Below are 22,172 nucleotides of genomic sequence, written 5' to 3' on the forward strand. Positions count from 1 at the left end.
GCTCGCTGGGTAAAAGAGGGTGGAACACAGATGTCTCCCGAGAGCTCCACAAGCCGGCAGCCGTGCAGCAGACAGGCGCCGCTGCGATCAGAGATGTGCCGAGCTGCCGCTGAGGGGAGGGGACCATACCGATAGTCGGAACCCAGCTCCACCAACATGTTATATTTCAACCCATTTTCTTAAGTGCAGCATTATGTTAAATGCACTGGGTTTTACCCTATTACATTTAAATTTCATGGTTAAACAGTACATGTTAAAATCTAAGCTCAGCTCGGCAGTGACCTAAAATACATAAATATAATTTTACTTACCGAAAAAAATGAAGTGGAGACTCCTTAGTGCAATTAATGCCATAGCAAGTCATTTTATTCAACAACTGCACAAAAAATATCCAAAAAGAACGCACAAATGCTACAACTAATGGTCTAAGTTGAGAGACTAAAAATCGCGGAATAGTTTTCAGGCTAAGGCCTTTCCCCATAGCTAGTTCTGCGGTCACGTGGGTCTGATGCTCATTATTTATTCAGAATTTTAGGCTTTTAATACACTTAAACAGAAGACTCATGACCCCCCCCCCCCGCCGCCCCCCCCCCCCCCCCCGAGTTGTCATGAGTATAAACTAGATCTATTAAACCTAAAACATGTGTTGGTACCAGGCTGTAAACATGTTTAGTTCTGCTGTGAAATTGGTATTTTTAACATGGGAGTCAATGAGGATTTGCTCGCTTCTGACACCAGCCCCCAGCGGATGAGGGTGGAACTGCAATTTTTGTCACTTCCGTGTTGGCTTTAATGTCAGACCTGAATTATGGTGCTTGTGTAACCCAGAAGCTAGAACCTTAATGAGGTATTAACTAATTGGCTTACTAATATGATCCATCCTCAATTTAGATAAAATATAAAATATAAATTAAGGAAATTAACAATACTAATTAATAGATATCTAATTAACTAATAGATAATTTCATAATGAATTATTGGAAGGGTGAATAACTAAAATAACGAGTTTAATATTAAACATCGGTTAAAACAAGAATCTTGAACATCACTAACAGAAACAGAAGAGGAAAGCTGTATACTATTGGTCCAGGTGGGAATCTGAAATTTCATTGGCTGAGAGAAATAAGTCCCGCCTCCGCGAAATAAAACCGTGCGACGCAGCTGAGCGAGAGGAGAGACAAACGGCTGTGCAGCACGCAGATACAGAAAGCAAAGACTGAGCGGTTAGAGAGAGAGAGAGAGAGAAAAAAAAACAACGGTCGAGGCCGTGAAGAACCCTGATTTGGGTGCCGCATAGATAGAGGGAGAGGCGGACTTGACTCCTTCTAATAAGAGCTAGGAACTTGGAACCAACGCGGTGAGTAAAGAAAAAAGAAGAGAAAAAGCTAACGATGCAACTTAAAAAAAAAAAGGAAACTTAAATAGCTTATCAAATTAATTCCATTCTTATAGATTTGTGTGGAGACGACAGAGTGAACCAATCCTCTGTAGGAGGGAACCGTTGGAGCGCGTTGGTGAGTGAATGAGATTAAATTCAGTAAATTATTAAATTCAAAAAGCTAATTACAGCAACCGAGGTGACAGCAGTGGGCTGCTAGACGTTAGATCCCAGGAGTTAACATCTCAAACTACCAGTTAACGGTGGTAGGGCATATAGGAGTTAACGGCTCAAACCGCCAGTTAACGGCGGTACGGCATATAGGATTCCCAGGAGTTAACGGCTCAAACCGCCAGTTAACGGTGGTACGGCCTAGATGTACAAGGTCCTCAGGGGCGTTATAGCTAACGCCATAGAATTAGCAATGCGTCCCTTAACCAAACATTTAATAATAAAAAAAATAGATAAATAAAAATAAATAAAAGCTAACTGATTAGGGAGGAATTATTTTACAAAGGTGGACCAAAGGACCAGAATTTATATTTTGTTGAATTTTGTTATAGAACATTTTATTTATTTATTTATTTATTTATTTATTTATTTATTTATTTATTTATTTATTTATTGTGTTACAGATATACAAGGTGTCACAATGCTGTATAGAAACACAACTAAATGTATCCTTGTTGTCATGAATGTATTTCTTGTTGAATAGTGTAGAGTAATAGAACCTAACTGAGCCTATTGAGCTGAACAATTGTTGTCATATGTAATTATATTTCCAGAGCTACTGAGAATTATTTTAATAGACAATCAAATTGATGTTATGTTAGTTGAACTGTGAACCCAAACATGATTGGCTATGCCAATAGAGTGAAGCATTTGTTAAGTCTGTAAGACTTTATGCTGTGATGTGACGAGAAGGGTCGATGCCAACTCGCTAACAGTCCTGTTGTTTACAGGCTGGGTTTTTTTTTTTCCTTGGGTTTGATCCCGACTCCTATGATCGCTCACTTGGAACGAGAACTGGATTTCTTCCTGACGAGGGAGATGGCGAGCCTTAACCACTGAACGAACCAGGACATCTCAAGTAACTGAAGAGCAGACTGCTCTCTTCTGTGAACAATCTCAACGGTGCGGTAGGAAAAAATCGCACCACCGGACTCTGACTTTCACCCCAAGCGTGGGGATTTGACTTGACGCCGGCTGACTTGTGACTCATATGATCAAATCTCATAACGACCATTTTACTATTGTCGATTGTTTTCATCTGTTTTTGTGTGTTATCTTTATGTGTTATATTTCCCATTATTATTAAAATTTAGTATATAAACCGTTTCATGCTATACCCGTGACTCCAGTCATTCTTAAACAACCTCCAATTCTCCCCGAACCTAATTATTGGCGCATTTGTTTATTTTTTCTTTTAATTATCTTATTGTATCCTGTAATCCGGTTACATAAAACTTGGCGAGCCAGCCAGGAGAATTGTAGAGTTGTTACCTTAGCTAACCATTGACTGACATCATAAGAGTGCCTGGAGGTCACAGTGGTTTGCCATTTTGGCATTATTGGTACTTTTGAGTGTTTTAAAATGGAAGTTGTGAAAACAGAAAAGGTCAAAGTTTCAAATGCTGTTTTAATCAGTGGGTTAACTGATACAGACCTTGATAACGAAGTCTTTGGGTTTATGGAAGGATTCGGACCAGTTAACAGGCGCATTAAGTTACCAAACTGTGATCAGATTATTGTGGAGTTTCAACATGAAGCCACTGTTAAGGAATTAAAGAAACAATGTTTACCCTATGACAAACCTTGTACTAGGAACCCAGATGTTTTCTTTCATATTCAAGACCTAGCCAGCGCGTACAGTCTAGAAACTAGCACATCTGCCACTGATGCCTATCTGTCAGAGCTCAGGGACATAGCTGCGCGTAGCAATCAATCATTTAAAGACCTTCTAATGGAGGAACTGGCAAAAATTGGGGAATCTTTAGGAAGGGATACCCATGCATCTGAACCAGTCACTGAACCAGAGCCAATGCTCCATAGTGACCAAGTTACATATTCCCTGCCTTTAACACCAGAAGTTAACTATATGAACAACTCAAAGGACAATTGTCCACCTACAGAGACTGGAAAACAAAACCCTTGCATTCCACCAAATCTTTTAAACACACCTGAGGTTCAGCGAGTTATTGTGGAACACATTGTTAAAAGCAGTGAGGTTATCCCTCCGCCTACTTCACAATACAGACTAAAACCGTTCTCAGGGCGAGTTCCACACCCTTCTTTTGAAACTGACTATGATACTTGGCGTAGTAGTGTAGTGTTATGCATAAATGATCCTTCACTCACCAAGTCCCAAATTGTACGAAGAATCGTGGAGAGTCTGTCAGCCCCAGCAGCGAGCATCGTTAAAGCTCTTAGTCCAAAATCCGACCCGGAAACGTACCTTGAACATCTCGATTCAGCTTACGCAGCTGTCGAAGACGGCGACGAGCTCTTTGCTCGCTTCTTAAACACAAACCAGGACAGTGGTGAAAAACCTTCCGATTACTTTCAGAGGTTATACACCTTGTTAAACCTAGTTATTCAGAGGAATGGAATTTCCTCCAGTGACGCCGACCAGCAGCTGCTCAAGCAGTTTTGCAGAGGCTGTTGGGACAGCTCGCTGATTTCAAACCTGCAACTCGAACAAAAGAAAGACAACCCGCCTCATTTTACAGCACTTCTCCTCAAACTGCGCACTGAAGAAGACAAACAGGCTACTAAAGCAGCACGCATGAAACAACACTTAGGGGCACAACGAACTAGAGTGTATTCAAATGTGCAAACAACATGCTCTCAGAGTAAAAACACTTGTGAACTGGAAATAGATGATAACTGTGATGACTTACGCAAACAAATCGCTGAGCTCAGGAGCCAAATTGCACAGCTTAAGGTTAACAACACAGATAAAAAGGCAAAGAAAACTCAAAAAGAGTCAAAACCCCGTGTGGGGACTAAAATTCCAGATGAGCCCAAACAGATTCAGCAGATAACAGCAGTGGTGCCCAGACCAAAGCCTGGATACTGTTTTAAGTGCGGAGAAGATGGGCACATAGCTTCTAGCTGTAGCAACGAGCCAAATCCAGCACTAGTTGCAACTAAAAGACTTGCTCTTAGACAGAAGCAGCGTGAGTGGGAGATGTCAAAGCCAATTGCTCAGTCTCCTCCTTTAAACCGGTAGAAGCTCCTATCGTGGGACAGATAGGTGCTAAAGTAGAACCAAGTCCCTCTAAGGAAAGGACAGAGAGACTTTTTTGCAAGCCAGTTCATGCTCATTCAGTGCCAAAACTTCCCAAAAGATTAGTGGGTGGGCGATGCACAGCTACAGTCTCAGTTAACAGTGTTGAATGTAATTGTTTACTGGATTCAGGGTCCCAGGTAACCACCATTGCCAATTCTTTTTACCAAGAACACTTACCTGACCTCTCAATTAAACCCATCAGTAATCTGTTAGAAGTCGAGGGCGCAAACGGTCAAGCAGTTCCTTATTTAGGATACATAGAGATAAGTGTCACATTTCCAAAAGAGCTCGATCAGTCTGGACTTGAGTTACCTACCCTTGCGTTAGTGGTTCCGGATATAAGCTCAAACTCTGATACACCACTACTCATTGGCACAAACACACTCGATCCTTTGTATGAGCAATTGTCTGCCAATAACGTACCTGATTCCAAGGCACTCTCTTATGGGTACCAACACGTGCTAAAAGCCTTAGCAGTCAGAAAAAAACAAAGCAAAGATGGACGAGTTGGTGTGGTGAAGCTTCGAGGGAGAACCCAAGAAGTTCTCCCTGCAAATAAAAAACTGTTACTAGAAGGGTTTATGCAACCCAGCCAAAACAAGCATGAGCCTTATGCACTCATTGAACAACCCACCAATGGTTCTCTACCAGGGGGTATAATTGTAGACTGTTGCCTCATTTCCTTACCTTCACATGGTCCATACAAAGTACCTGTTGTACTAAGAAACGAAACTAACCATGACATCACATTACCCACTAACTGTGTGATCGCTGAGTTAGTTAAAGCCGATCGTGTTATGCCATATCCAGAACCTGACAAAAGTGATCAGAAAGTACTTGCGGCGTGTAGTTCGCAGCAACAGACTTCACCTTCAAACCCTCCTCTCAGTATTGACTTCGGTACTTCGCCCTTGTCCGAAGAATGGAAAGGGAGGATCACCAACAAACTTAACACTTACTCCGATGTGTTTTCGCACCACGATCTTGATTTTGGTCATACACAACAGATAAGACATCACATCAACTTAAAAGACGAGACCCCATTCAAACAGAAATCTCGGCCGATCCATCCACATGATTATGAAGCCGTGAGAAAACATCTGGAAGCCCTCTTGGAAACCGGTATAATAAGAGAGTCGGAGTCTCCATTTGCCTCACCAATAGTGGTAGTTCGGAAAAAGAATGGTGAGGTACGTCTATGTATAGACTATAGAAAGCTTAATCTGCAAACCATTCGCGACGCATATGCCCTGCCTAACTTGGAGGAGTCCTTTTCTGCTCTCGCTGGATCACAGTGGTTTTCTGTGATGGACCTCAAGTCAGGTTACTATCAAATAGAGATGTGTGAAAAGGATAAACCTAAAACTGCTTTTGTTTGCCCGTTTGGGTTTTATGAATTTAACCGTATGCCACAAGGAATAACAAATGCTCCAAGCACTTTCCAACGGGTTATGGAAAAGTGTATGAAGGACATTAATCTGAAGGAAGTGTTAGTTTTCCTAGACGACTTGATCGTCTTTTCCAACTCCTTGGAAGAACACGAAACCAGACTTTCTCACGTTCTTGAACGGCTTAGAGAATACGGACTCAAGCTATCACCAGATAAGTGTCGTTTTTTCCAGACATCTGTGCGTTACCTTGGACATATAGTATCTCGAGATGGCATAAAAACCGATCCAGATAAGGTGGAAGCACTCAAAACATGGCCGAAGCCTCAGACTTTGAAGGAACTCCAATCTTTCTTAGGATTTACCGGTTATTACCGACGCTTCGTTAAAGATTACTCAAATATTGTCAAGCCACTAACATCTCTCACGGCTGGTTATCCACCCAAACGGAAAAACTTTAAAACACCACCATGTAGATCAAAGTACTTGAACCCCAAAGAACCCTTTGGGAATCGTTGGAGCCAAGACTGTGAGAAGTCCTTTCAAACTATTATTGAAAAACTTACCACTTCGCCAGTTCTTGGCTACGCTGACGCAAAACTCCCATATCTAGTACACACAGATGCTAGTACGACCGGACTCGGTGCAGCGCTATACCAAGTGCAAAACGGTGTCACACAGGTAATCGCTTATGCAAGTCGCGGTTTAAGCTCTAGTGAAACTAGGTACCCTGCGCACAAGTTGGAGTTTCTAGCCTTAAAGTGGGCCATAACAGATAAGTTTCATGACTATTTGTATGGGAACACATTCACTGTCATTACTGATAATAATCCGTTAACTTACCTCTTAACAACGGCAAAACTCGATGCAACGAGCTATCGTTGGCTAGCTGCGTTGTCCACCTATAATTTTGACATCAGATACCGTGCAGGTACACAGAACGTTGACGCGGATGGCCTGTCTAGGAGGCTGCATGATAAACCTGAAGACAACTCAAAATTCACTGAGGAATGCCAACGACTAGATGAGTTCCGATCTCATCTTTTATCCTCTGTCAAAGAAGTCGAGCTTCAACTTCAAGCCGAAGCAGTGAAGGCAACATGCCAAAAGCACATGGTCTTGGATGAGACTGATTCTCCTTGTGGTTTAGTTCAGTCACTTGCCATGTCTGCAGCGGCCATTCCAGACCTATTCCAGTTGGAAGACAATAGTGACAGTTTCTTTGCTGTGCCCAAGTATAACCATGCTGACCTTGTCTCCTTGCAGAGGAAAGATCCAACCATTGGCCGAGTCATTCAGCTGCTTATGACTGACAATAAACCGCCAACTGATACTATTGCAGAACCCCCGGTGGTTCTTAACCTTTTGAGAGAGTGGAAACGGTTTGAGTTTCAAAATGATTTACTGTACCGGAGACGCCAATTAGGACCAGAGACATCATTGCAGTTAGTCTTGCCTGATTCATTACGTTCAACAGTCATGCAAAGCCTACATGATGATATGGGGCATCTTGGGGTTGAACGTACGACAGATCTCATTCGGTCCCGTTTTTACTGGCCAAGAATGGCTAGTGATATCGAAATCAAAGTTAAAACTTGCGAAAGATGTATCCGTCGGAAGGCCCTCCCTGACAAAGCTGCTCCAATGGTGAGTATTACCACCACCAGACCTATGGAGTTAGTTTGCATGGATTTTCTCTCCATAGAACCAGACAGTAAGAACACTAAAGATGTCTTAGTGATTACAGACCATTTTACAAAGTATGCAGTGTCCATCCCAACCAAAGATCAGAAAGCCACCACCGTCGCGAAGAACCTGTGGGAACATTTTTTAGTCCACTACGGGTTTCCTGAGCGTCTTCATAGTGATCAGGGACGGGATTTCGAATCACGTACAATCAAGGAACTTTGTTCTTTACTTGGTATCCGTAAAGTCAGAACGAGCCCTTATCACCCTCGTGGCAACCCCGTTGAACGGTACAATCGTACATTACTCAGCATGTTGGGAACTTTACAAGCCACTGAGAAACATCACTGGCGCGATTTTGTAAAACCACTTACTCACTCGTACAATTGTACAAAAAATGACGTGACGGGATACTCTCCCTACGAGCTAATGTTCGGTAGGCAGCCTCGGTTGCCTATAGATATTGCCTTTGGGTTACCGCATTTGAACAAGCCCTCTATAACTCATTCTCAGTATGTTAAAGAACTGAAGAGTCATCTGGAACAGAGTTATGACATTGTCATAAAAAACTCTCAAAAAACAGCGAGGAAGAACAAAGAACGGTTCGACAGAAACATTCGTGAGTCCACACTAGGTGTGGGAGATCGTGTTTTAGTCCGAAATCTTCGCTTAAGAGAAAAGCATAAATTAGCAGACAAATGGGAGCAAACAGTGTATATAGTTCTCAAACAGATGGAAAACTTGCCAGTATACACTGTAAAACCAGAGAACGGAGAAGGACCCAACAGAACACTCCACAGAGATCTTTTACTGCCTTGTGGTTTTCTCTCTTCATTAGAAAATGAAACAGAACGCGTTACGAAACCTAGCAGACCTCATACAAGACAGAGTTCAGCCTTAGAACCTGACCCAGATGAGCCACTTGACGAAGAGGTAGATGAGTTTTATTACTCTGATCTTCCACAAGTGCTAAACCGACCATCCTATCAAATAGAGGTCACCTTGCCAAATAGGGAACTCATAGCAGATTCAGGACCGGTAAATAATATTCAACAACAAAACACACTATCCTTACACACAGGGGATCGCAAGGAACCAACCTTAGCTGGTAATGAAAATGCTGAATTGTCCTTACTTGACAAAGGCATCAACACCGAAACATTCTTACCTGACAGAATGAGTGAAACTGCGACATTCTTACCTGAAAGAGTGAAAGAAGCAGCAACATACTTACCTGAAAAAACGAAAAAAAACGAAGTATACTTACCTGACGTAGAAACGGGGGATGAAACTAACACAAACCTACCTCAATTGGATGGTGTCCTAAAGTCGCAGCAACGTGATGTAAGTTTTGAACCCATCATACACGATCAGACACATACATCTGAAAAGACCAAAGTCTTAGAGAATAGCTCATCAGCTCTGTCGGAAACAGAGAGCTCACTTCGTCCTGTCTCAGTTGAGAATCAAACCGAAACGGATGAGCATGATACTGTGCAACCAGAGATGTATGTCAGGAGATCTGAACGAAGTAGTCAGCCTCCTCAAAGACTAACTTACTCTCAATTGGGCAATCCACTAGTGACCGTAGTTAGGTCCCTTTTCCAAGGACTTAATAAAGCTTTTATTGACTCTCTTACTCAAGAAGTTGTGTACCCCGTAGAAACAATGCACAGGGACGTGCATGATATTTAATGGGGGAGGATGTAACCCAGAAGCTAGAACCTTAATGAGGTATTAACTAATTGGCTTACTAATATGATCCATCCTCAATTTAGATAAAATATAAAATATAAATTAAGGAAATTAACAATACTAATTAATAGATATCTAATTAACTAATAGATAATTTCATAATGAATTATTGGAAGGGTGAATAACTAAAATAACGAGTTTAATATTAAACATCGGTTAAAACAAGAATCTTGAACATCACTAACAGAAACAGAAGAGGAAAGCTGTATACTATTGGTCCAGGTGGGAATCTGAAATTTCATTGGCTGAGAGAAATAAGTCCCGCCTCCGCGAAATAAAACCGTGCGACGCAGCTGAGCGAGAGGAGAGACAAACGGCTGTGCAGCACGCAGATACAGAAAGCAAAGACTGAGCGGTTAGAGAGAGAGAGAGAGAGAAAAAAAAACAACGGTCGAGGCCGTGAAGAACCCTGATTTGGGTGCCGCATAGATAGAGGGAGAGGCGGACTTGACTCCTTCTAATAAGAGCTAGGAACTTGGAACCAACGCGGTGAGTAAAGAAAAAAGAAGAGAAAAAGCTAACGATGCAACTTAAAAAAAAAAAGGAAACTTAAATAGCTTATCAAATTAATTCCATTCTTATAGATTTGTGTGGAGACGACAGAGTGAACCAATCCTCTGTAGGAGGGAACCGTTGGAGCGCGTTGGTGAGTGAATGAGATTAAATTCAGTAAATTATTAAATTCAAAAAGCTAATTACAGCAACCGAGGTGACAGCAGTGGGCTGCTAGACGTTAGATCCCAGGAGTTAACATCTCAAACTACCAGTTAACGGTGGTAGGGCATATAGGAGTTAACGGCTCAAACCGCCAGTTAACGGCGGTACGGCATATAGGATTCCCAGGAGTTAACGGCTCAAACCGCCAGTTAACGGTGGTACGGCCTAGATGTACAAGGTCCTCAGGGGCGTTATAGCTAACGCCATAGAATTAGCAATGCGTCCCTTAACCAAACATTTAATAATAAAAAAAATAGATAAATAAAAATAAATAAAAGCTAACTGATTAGGGAGGAATTATTTTACAAAGGTGGACCAAAGGACCAGAATTTATATTTTGTTGAATTTTGTTATAGAACATTTTATTTATTTATTTATTTATTTATTTATTTATTTATTTATTTATTTATTTATTTATTGTGTTACAGATATACAAGGTGTCACAATGCTGTATAGAAACACAACTAAATGTATCCTTGTTGTCATGAATGTATTTCTTGTTGAATAGTGTAGAGTAATAGAACCTAACTGAGCCTATTGAGCTGAACAATTGTTGTCATATGTAATTATATTTCCAGAGCTACTGAGAATTATTTTAATAGACAATCAAATTGATGTTATGTTAGTTGAACTGTGAACCCAAACATGATTGGCTATGCCAATAGAGTGAAGCATTTGTTAAGTCTGTAAGACTTTATGCTGTGATGTGACGAGAAGGGTCGATGCCAACTCGCTAACAGTCCTGTTGTTTACAGGCTGGGTTTTTTTTTTTCCTTGGGTTTGATCCCGACTCCTATGATCGCTCACTTGGAACGAGAACTGGATTTCTTCCTGACGAGGGAGATGGCGAGCCTTAACCACTGAACGAACCAGGACATCTCAAGTAACTGAAGAGCAGACTGCTCTCTTCTGTGAACAATCTCAACGGTGCGGTAGGAAAAAATCGCACCACCGGACTCTGACTTTCACCCCAAGCGTGGGGATTTGACTTGACGCCGGCTGACTTGTGACTCATATGATCAAATCTCATAACGACCATTTTACTATTGTCGATTGTTTTCATCTGTTTTTGTGTGTTATCTTTATGTGTTATATTTCCCATTATTATTAAAATTTAGTATATAAACCGTTTCATGCTATACCCGTGACTCCAGTCATTCTTAAACAACCTCCAATTCTCCCCGAACCTAATTATTGGCCCATTTGTTTATTTTTTCTTTTAATTATCTTATTGTATCCTGTAATCCGGTTACACTTGCAAAGCAAGAATTTGGTCTAGTTCACTAGGCAAGGGGGCTTGGGCTTTACCTAAGAGGTGCACCAAAATGAAAATTATTGGCTGAAACCAAAAACAAGGAGAAGTTAAAAACACTGATAATAGTGACAGACATAGCGGGAATGTAAAAGAAGAAGAAAAAAAAAAAGCTGGGCAGATGCGATAGCTGTGAAACGAAAAGTTAAATGACCGTCACATAATTGATCTGAATATTCCAGCAATTGTAATAAAACAGCATTACTATAAGCAGAAAAAACTTTCCTTAGGAAATCAGTACAAATGTACAATTTTTATGAAGCAAAAACCAAGTTGCAGCATAAGGGCAGAGCGAAATGAAATGAAAACAGGGTTCACCTGACGGCCTGTTTCGGCTGTGTTGTTTTGTTAATTCAGAAGTTTCGGCCGAAAATGCACTTCTGGGTCATTTTGGCTGAAAATGTTTGGTGTCCGGATTTTCGATACATCCCCATTTAGGAGCCACTTAAACTAGCTTGAAAGCAATAGCTGAACGTGTTAAATGGTCTGTATCAAGCTATCGTACACCCTCCAGAGAAAACATATACACACGGTATAATAAAATGTAACCGCTGGGACTATTGAAATGTAATTTTTTTAATGAAACATAAGTTTATTTTCATGGACCATTCCTTCAACCTGGAAATAAGATGCATGGATTTGATGAAATTTCACCCCTCCCCCACCCCATGAGAGTTCCACAAACTGCTTGGGGGTGTTTTTCATGAGTACATAACAATAAAACATGGTAAAAAAATAACTTCAAAAAGTCTATTTTGTATGATATAGGACCTTTAAAAACTCTCTAGTGCTGCTTTAAATACATCTGAGAATGCCGTCTTCACCGCATGAGGCAAACCTTAACTCCAGATGGACCTAACATGTTCAAAGAGATGATTTCAGAGGGAAGCAGAGATTACTGATAAAAGAGAGGAGAAAAGGGAGTCGGCTCAGAAAAATATTAGCCCAGGATGCAGCTAGACACAGGAAGCTGTCTAAGCAGGGACTCCCGTTTCTCAATTAGCCCAATCAGTAACAAACAGCCCTATTCTCATGGGAAGACATGGCAAACTATCAAGCCCGACTTCCCAAAACGTTGACACAGAGAATATCTAAAGCTTATTATTGTACACGGATAAGGCGGACTATCCCAGAGTGGGCTACAGCGTCTCTTGAGTTGAGCTTAAACTAATTAAACTAAGGCCCTTATTATACTGCATCTAAAAAAATTTAAAAAAACTGAAATAATGTGTCTTCTTTTTCTGAGATCAACAAGCCTTTTACCCCCTTTTCTCTTCCAGAACAGTCATAATATGAGCAAAGAAAGAAAGCTCACAAGGATTAAAACTCTTTGAGTAGCACTCGTTGCCTCAGTTCTCTGAAAGGCAGCAGAGCTCAGGCTGGAGAGCCACTGGAGGGGCCACGGCTAACAGTTTGCTGGTTAGCAACAGTGTGTCTTGAAGGAGAGGGTGCAGAGTGTCATGTGAGGTGGCTGACCATGCATGGGTGTATTTGATCTGTTGACCAGGTCGGTGCTGATGTTAACAGAGTTATTAGGCCACTTATTAGGGGGAGGCAGAGAGGCAGCTAAACCCCCCACAGATTCCATCATTACTGCCGTTGTGGCAGGGTCATTACCACCCTGCTGCTGGGGCTTTGTAGCTGGGATTGAGAGTCTGCCGGTGTCCTCGCCACATTGGCTCAGCTGGGGGAGAGTTAACATGTGGGGCTGAGTTGCAGGGACAGCAGTGAAGGAAAACTGGTGTCAGTGTGTGCAAAACCACTGAAGGATTGGATCAAATCCTCCGGCATGAAGGTGGGATGATTGTGCAGCCGTCACTTACAGTCAAGCTTTTGCCAAGTTACATTTCCAGAGCTGACCTTTACAGCAATAACACAGTTATATAGACCGGGGGGGGGGGGGGGGGGAGGGGTTTAAAAGATCAAAAGACAACCCTGATCACATGAATCAAATGAATCCTAAATACAATTGTGTTAATGATGCCTGAAAATATAGACTCAGTTTTATTTATTCTCTAAGGAAGGAAATTTGTTATTTGCAATTGTGGAACATTAGTAAATGGTCATGAAAGCTATTTAAAAAGTTGTTGTTCTTACAAAGTTTAGGTTGGATTAGGAATTTACACTTTTTTCACATAATTTCACAAAAAGTACGTTGAGTAAACATGGCTTTCCTCTAGGATTGTACAGTTAATTTTTTTAAGTAAATCTAATCTAATTTCTAAGGCATGTGTATTTCCTGTCTTTAACATGGTTTCTTTATGAGAGTCAATTATTTCTGCACACATTTTCATCATAATGTTTCATCCTCCTCGTTCTTGTAAATTTCTTAAAATCACTCCAAGATCGACTGCTGAAAACCCGCTTCGATGAGCTTGTGGCACAGTCACATGGGTACTTTGGGGCTGGTGAAGGCTGGCAGCTTATATTCCAACAGAAAAGTGCGTTGTCATCTTTTTTTAATAAAAGGCTCTAAACAGAAGTCTGCTATTTCAGCACTGGCTAGCTCCTGTGCTGAAGGGACTTGTATATTTCGCTGTAATCTTTTCTTTGCACAAATGACCTCATCAGTGTTTACCGGCTCTCCTTTGAAGTTTGCTTCAAACCCAAAATTCTTCCAAAATGCAGAAGTTGTGTTCTTTTTAGACATAAAGTTAGCTGGTGCACGAGCAGCCGTTTTTCTCTCGGCACGTCTCTGCGCGGTCGCATGACGACATCATGCTCACATACTTTATGGAATGTCTCTAAAAGTTTTATTAAACTATTTATGCAAAACTGAAAATTCACCCACACATTTGTTTTGTGCATTAAATGACTTTTATTTATCTTTTAATTCATTTTTTGTATCCTTGTCCCCTATGTGCACTGTTGTTTTCATGACAGTACTGGAACTGACTCCAATGTTATTTTTTAACACTGGCTGTGTACAATAATACCGTAATACCGCCTAAGCCTAGCTAAGAGTCAATATTACGCACACACATGTACTTAAATATTTGGTTTAACTGGAATCAACCCAGTTTGTCTGTTAGCAAAATATCTCATGGAGCATCAGATAAACTTTAATAAAATGCTCTGTATATATTCTCTGGTGATTAAATTTAAGAGAAAATAAAATTCTGAAAAGCCGCCATAGCAAAACTTAGCTTAGCTCAGCCAAAAATGTCTTTCCCCTCATTTGATTCTACAGATATTGAGCAAAACCTAAATTTAGCAGTAGCTGTCAGTAATCTGCACCGTATACATCAAGTGCTAACAGATTACACACAATCTCATCAGAATGTATTCAACATTTTCCCTATCTGACCAAAACAGCTCCAGGAAAATTGTTTCTCAACACAAGATTTCTAAAGCCTGGTTTATGCTTCTCCGTCAGCTCTGCAAGGGACAGACACGCACGGATTGACGGAAGCGTTTTGCTTTCATACTTCTCCGTCTCCTGGAGAGTGTTGCAAAGCAATTCCCCGGCAGGACAACAGAGGGCGTAGCGCTGTTCTGTGGTATCCTGTCATGTATCGGGTCCAAGATAGTGTGTTTATATTGTGTTTTTGTGTATATAAGAGACTTTTAACACGGACATATTTGTCTCTCATTCTCCCACCGCTTCATGCGCTCCCCACCTCTAAACCCACGTTTCCTGTCATTTCCGTCCACAAATAAAACGCTTGCTCCGCATCTTTTCACTCCTCCAGTCACGGGAGGATGAAACGTTCATAATTTTAGAGTTTTTTCGCGAGGTATTCTTCAAGCTTCTCCGTGTCTGCCGCTAGTTAAACTCGGCTCTCTTTGCAATGGCGGCGCTGTAAACAACAGCGGCGTCCTGACCAATCACAAGCTTGCGTAATCCATCTCGTTCGACGGATGTTTAAAAAAGTGGGCTCGACTCCGTACGTACTTGCGTGCCTGCCGGATCCCTACGCAAGGACGGATAATGGCGTTGCGTGTCTCCGCACTGATGCAGACGGAGAAGCATAAATCAGGCTAACGTTTAAAACTCTGGCATAAAAGACAGTGAATGGCATGCATTCATTTAAGGAATGCATGTCCAATAAATAAACAAAATGTTTTTAATTTATTTTATTTATTACACGTATTCCCATAAAGCAATGGTGTTTGTCATACCTTCATAGTACTGAATGTGTGTTTTACCTCCCTAGACAACCCAAGACAAACAACTCCTTCCAATAAATAAATAAAATAATATTCATTCTTAAATAGAAGAAAAATGCAAATACCATACTGACGAACCAAAAACTGACTGTAATAAATTGTTAAAAGTGATTTAACATTTGCAGCAGACAGTTACTGATGTTGTTCCTTTGCTGTTGAGTAAAATAACCTCCTTTCTGTGTGCCGTTTCTGCTGAGAAGCACAGAAATCACCATTACAAAGTGGCACATGCCCTTTGTCCGTCAGCAATTGATGTGGGCAATGGAGGAAACATTTTGGAAGAGAGGGGGTGTGAAGTTTGCCAACATCAATCTTGTTTCAAATTGAACTGCAAAGTTCCAGCTGAATGAATTGGCTTTCAAATGCAGGAGGCCATGGCTACACGCATTCAATCCCAGAGTGAATCTGATTTGATCCCATGAGCCATACAAAGGCACAACCCACTGATTGATAAAGTGGAGAGAGTGGAGATGAGTGAAAAAGGAGGAGGAAAAAGATCAAGTCAATGTGGAGAGAGAGTGTGGAGAAAGAGAGGATGCTGCTAAGTCCAAGCAAAAAGGAAGGGACAAAAGGAGAAGGGGGATAAACTCTTTGAATGGAGAATAAAATAACTGTTAGCAGGACCGGGCTGTTCTGCGGGGCCTGTTTAATGCTCCGTACACTAATTGTAAAGGAGTGAAAACGTCGACACCTGACAGAGAGAAAATAGAGATGTCTGTCTGTGATAAGAGATTTTTTTCATCTCTGTGTGTGGGGGCTAACAATTTTATAGCACACGGTGGCTCCAAAGGTATGTCTAACACTGACATCCGTAGCTGAGGAGTATCTTTAAAAGTAGCAAATGTTCAGCTTACTGAAAGGCAAAAAAGGGGAAAGGCTTTATTCTAAATGGTGTAAAATCAGATGTAATACATGCAGCATGCTATTCAAATAAGGCTGATGTAAGAGGAGGAAATGATTGCCGTTCCCTTAACAGAAGCAATGGAATGAAATAAAAAGTAATTTAACATCCAATTTAAATACATGAATCCAAGCTTTTGCTTGCATGACAGTATTTTAATGTATCACTGTGTAAAGGGTGAACACTTGATGTTTATAAATAAATGCCAACAAGATTTTATTATTATATTTCCCACGTGTTTCTGAAATAATTCAGATATTTTACAAGTTTTCTAGAACGTTGAAACCTTTGTAAAAAAAAGGTAAGAAAGAATAGTATTAAAGATTAAATGTAGATGCTGTTTATGTATGTGTGTATGAAAGTAATTAGTCTGAATATTAGCTTTAATAAACTTTAATTGATGCTTTCTGCTTTAAACACTAAAACAGACACAGCTATTTTCTAAATTTTTATTTGTTTTATTTTGAATAAAATAATGTAATAGCATGTGATTTGAGGAGGATCTTTTTAAGGTTAAAGACTGATTAGGCTGTGGTATGTTTCAAGACGAATTAGAAAAAAAAATGTTTTATTAAAGTGGGTGAAGCTGAGATCCATATTCACGAATCCACAGAAGGCGTCTTCTAAAAAAGCTTCGGCACAAACCACACCAGACTGCAGCATTTACCAAGCAAGCTCACTAGTTCGGAAAATGTCCAAATGGGCCCAGGGGTAAGACGTAACACAGGAGAATACACACACACTCACTGTGTGCGTGGCGCGTGTGTGTGTGTGTGTGTGTGTGTGTGTGTGTGTGTGTGTGTGTGTGTGTGTGTGTGTGTGTGTGTGTGTGTGTGCTTGCAGGCTGATAAAAGCTGCTGCTTTAAGCTTTTCAAAGCATCTGGTTTGTTTATATTTTAGAAGGAATCTTTGCATTTTTAGTCAAATTTGATGATGATCATCATCAATATTATTATTTGTTCTTGACGGCTTTATTTTAAAAAACCCAAATTGTGAGTACAGTATGTTGTTTTGACTTAATCCCATTTTGAGTGAATGAGTGAATGAATGAAAGCAAGTACATAAATAAATGAACAGACATCCTTAGAACATAGTAGCTTAGCGTGAAATCCCTCTTGACTTCCTTTTCTTTTCTTGGTAAAACTCATTAAACAGTGAGACCTTTAAAAGCAGCGGGGGACACGACTGCCTTGCGTTCTCAGTTGTTTTACAGCTTCTGAGAGCAATAAGCATCTGAAAATTGGGGGCTGTTAAAGTGATTCTTCTTTTTTTTTTGTCGCTGCCAAAGTGTTGCTCTTCAACAATGCCAGTAACAGGCACAAATCCCAAGGAAGGTGGAGATAACAGAAGCCTTTTCTTTGCACCATTTTCTGAGGGCAGCTCTGTGGGGAAAGCATTTACACCTGCTTGCCTCATCTTTCACAAACACACTAGGCCCCAAAGTGTGTTTAGCTTGGAAATAACCACATCTTATGGTTTGGGGGGCATGATAAAAAGCAATAGTTTAGCAAGCTAAAAGGCAATCGTTTAACCAGAACGGTGTGTGTGTTATTATAAACAGATCAATGTTGTGTACAACTATAAACTCCTGGTGTGATTTACATGTCAGAGCAGAAAACCTTTGTATTATCTGCTAAACCTCCCAACTAATCAGGACTGTTTGCTGTGGTAAAAAAAAAAAAAAAATTAAAAACATTGTATCCCAATAAGGATTATAGCAATGAAGAACATTCTCTGTAGGTTAAAACTAACTCAATTCTATGTGTTTGTCACTGATTTTCTTGCAGTTCTGGTGAATTGCACACCAAAAAAGTGCACCCCCAAACCAACAGTGTTGTTTAACTCATTCGCTGCCATTGACGACTAAAGTCGTCATTTGCATTTTTTTACTGTTTGAGCATCGGAACGAGCCCCCGCGCTGAGAGAACAAACATCTCAGCCCTGAAGCCGATCTTCATCCGCATACGTCACAGATCACATGATCAGGAAGCAACACATCCATGTGTTTGGAGATCGTTTTGGGCCGTTCCTGTAAAAAAAGTGAGGCGCGAACCGGAAAAGCGTCTGCCGATCACAATTCGACAACGCATTATGAAGGAACGGATAAGGCTCGAAACACACGGATTCTTCCTGATGTAAGAGGTGAGTCTCCTCTTTGTTTTGGTTGTTTTGGCATCGACATCATGCTAGCACGCAACGTTCTGTGACTCTTAAAAAAACAGTAAAAACAGTGAGAAACGCTGGCAGCGAAGGCCGTTAGTGATCAGGAAACGGCTGGCAATGAATGAGTTAAATATTGCTCTGCTTTAAATGTGTGTTGTGGCCACCAGCCTGGCCTCTTCAGGTGGAGGAGCCAGGATCACCCAGCCCCGGTGATCAGCCCGACACCACCCCTCCTCCTCCTCTCCTCCATGCTGCTGAGGAGCACAGCCGAGCTGAATCCCTCTGACGACCCACACCTGGAATAAAAAGGCTGTGCCTTCAGCAGTCTGAAAGGCAGTAGAGTAGGGGTTCTGCTGTCCTCCAGGCATCAATTTGTTTTCAACCCCTTTGAGTAGATCAGTTTTAACTTTTATAGTTTTAACTGTGAGTGATCCAGAGGGATTGTTTTAAAGGTTAACTTGGTGATGCAATTTTATTGACCTTCTGTTCTGGTAAAACTTTTAACATAAGTTTTAACCAGGTGTTTTTAATGTGGGTAATTGCTCTTATGTTAACCTTTTTGAGTATTTTTTTCTTGTTTGTCATTATTTCAATAATGCTTACCATCAGTTTGCACTTATTTTAGAACCTTTTATAACAATTAAACCCATTTTAACTCACTATCATGTTTCGTATGTCACCCCCCTCCTTCACATTTTAACACCTCCTGTCGGGGACGTAACAATGTGCTTAAAGTTCTGTTTTAGATGTTCCCTCTTCCTTGCTGAAGCTGATAAAATCCAGTTTTGTCTTCATTAGATAGTTGGTCTACATGTAGATTTATTGGAAAAAAAGCACATCAGATGACATGCTCATATGAAAATATTCATAGGAACAAGCTCTACGGTTTGTTTCGGTCCTTCTATTTGGAGCAACCTGGTGTGTCAAAATGTGTCTCCATCAAACATAGTTTCAGCTCTTACTGCTAAACGCTGCCAGCTCTTTGTCTGCATCCATGTTGTTCTCTGGTGACGTCTGACAGTGTCTAGTCATAACCAGCATATTCTTTGGGGGTGTGCATTGGCAACAATCTGGTTATCCGATAAATATGACATGATATGATCGGGGATGCTCAATTTTGCCTTTATTACAGATATCCGATATACCGATACTGTTTGCCTCTTAATCTCCAATACCAATATAAACCAATATATATTATATGCTGTGCCCCCTCTCCTAAATAAAAATAAAAAACTAAATCATTATGGGTTACTAACATCACATTTATCCTATCACTCATGCTTACATATTAAACATGTTTAAATCACAACTACTTCAATTTAAGTTAGTTATAGGAAAAGTGACGTATTTATTTTGTCTCCAACTGCAGCTGAATCTCATTCTCCCTAAGCATGACATGTGTTTTAGTTTGCAATGCATTTGAATTTTTCTGTAAATTCCAACAATGATAAAACATTTATAAGATCTTCAGATAAGAAAAGCAAGCCTTGGATGATGATTTTTTGTTGGTTTGTTTTTGCCGTTTGTTAGCTGCATGGCCACACATAGCTACGTGCTGTGAGGACAGCATACGTTCACTACACAGGGCAAATTTCTACTTCACAAGTTGTGCCAAATTAACTAATATATCTCTAAAACTTTACCTCAGATCTGTTATATTTGGCATTTTGAGAGAGATGAGAAGTAGCTGAGGGTTCAATGTATAAAATGTGTATGTAAAAGTTGTGTCATTAAAATACTGAAAACAGATACTGATATTTTGCCAAGTAAAATTTCAATCACGATATCGGCTGATAATAATGGTGGACCAACAATATTGTACATCTCTAATTGTGCTACTTAAAGCCAGATGAAATCTGCAATTTTTAAGACTAACTGGAAACTCTGGTCCGATGATTCCGAGACACATCCAGTGTTGTTGCAAGATCTTGTTCCGTCAGAATGAAAGCAATAAAAACTGCTGCCACCTAGCTGTCAAACTTCACAAAAAAAATACAGTAAATTTTACAAGAGTCACAACCCAAAATATCACAGTATTTCAGTGTATCAAGATATTCTCACATCCCAAATATTTTGAAAGATAACTTATTGAAAAAATCGTGAAATGATAGTTTTATTACCATAATCCACGTTGCAATTCAACACACCATATAATAAGTCACCAGTATCTGCTGGAGCTCTAATGCTAATCAGTTGTAGAGCAGAAACCTTGTTGACACCATGTTTAATGTTTTAAGTACATCTGTCCCTATGTGAAATGTGTTCACTAACCCTGAGTGAATTATGAAACACAATAGAGGAAAACAAAGGCACAACTCCCTGATTTTAGGTAAATCCATCCCAGCACTTTTTTAAACAATACCATCAACATCAAAGCTTATCTCATTGACTTTCAACTCCATTGACGTGGTTGGGGGTAGGTATCAAACATTAAACAGCATTTTTCATTCATGAGAAAATCATGTTCTGTTTTAACAATCGAGAGAGAAAAGCTGATTCAGTGAAGTTGCTGCGGGGGTAATTGATAGGGATCCAACAAAGGTAACTCCTGGGGGAAATGCTGGATCATGAATTCCTGCCATACCAGCAGGAACATGGACTATCTATTGAGATTTTTTTTCTTCAAACCCCAGAGGGCAAGAAAGTGAAGTTAATAAAGAATTTAAAAGGGCATTTGAAGCTGAACCACAGCCATGTATTTTATTGAAGCTGTAAGTTTATCCAAAAATGTCTTGTACAACTTACCCAGTGAAAAACATGAACGAATCAGATACGATGAATGGAAATTATTACTAACACCTTGTCCCCAAAACAACATTTTAATAATTGGATTTTTTTTGCAAATGCAACAAAAAGAGAGCAAGTCAAAGGTACAGCGTCTGTGAAAGACATGAAGAGAACGACATGACTGCTGGTCCTCTCTCTGGCTTTTTCATTAAGCTTAGCAACAACTGTTCTTTTCGAGCCACATCCACTCTCCATCTGTATTACGCTGCAAACTCACCTCGCAGCTGCCCGGGGAAAATTGCTGCTGATTTCACACAACAAAGGGGAAACATAGGAATGAGTCTAGTTTGTGGACCTGGAGGCTTAAGAAAGACGGGAGAGAGAAACTGCTGGCAAGCTGACTGGTGTCCAAACAGACGCAGGGTATATGTATGGAAACAAAAAAACTTTGAGGATTCTATATTTATGTCCACACACGCCGACAGAGTTTGGATTTTTACTCTTCTGCGCTTGACAGGGCTTTGACTTTTACCCTCCCACTGCTGCTAGAATTAGACGGGTGTACACACTCGCTGCCAAGGAAGTGGAAAACAATCAAATTGTCATAGGGGGGGATACATCAAATGCCTTCGCTACACCCTCTTCCACCAAAAAGAAGGCAAAAATTGACCCAGCAATGCTTC

At 40.5% G+C, this 22,172-nt stretch overlaps 1 protein-coding gene across 5 annotated transcripts in view; it reads right to left on the reverse strand.

The window, feature by feature from the left end:
- diaph2 (diaphanous-related formin 2) overlaps positions 1-22,172 on the reverse strand; it is a 562,944-nt gene that overhangs the window by 321,533 nt on the left and 219,239 nt on the right. The gene's annotated exons all lie outside the window — the stretch shown is intronic.

The sequence above is a fragment of the Nothobranchius furzeri genome, chromosome 1, assembly GCF_043380555.1.
Source record: "Nothobranchius furzeri strain GRZ-AD chromosome 1, NfurGRZ-RIMD1, whole genome shotgun sequence".
Lineage (NCBI taxonomy): Eukaryota > Metazoa > Chordata > Actinopteri > Cyprinodontiformes > Nothobranchiidae > Nothobranchius > Nothobranchius furzeri.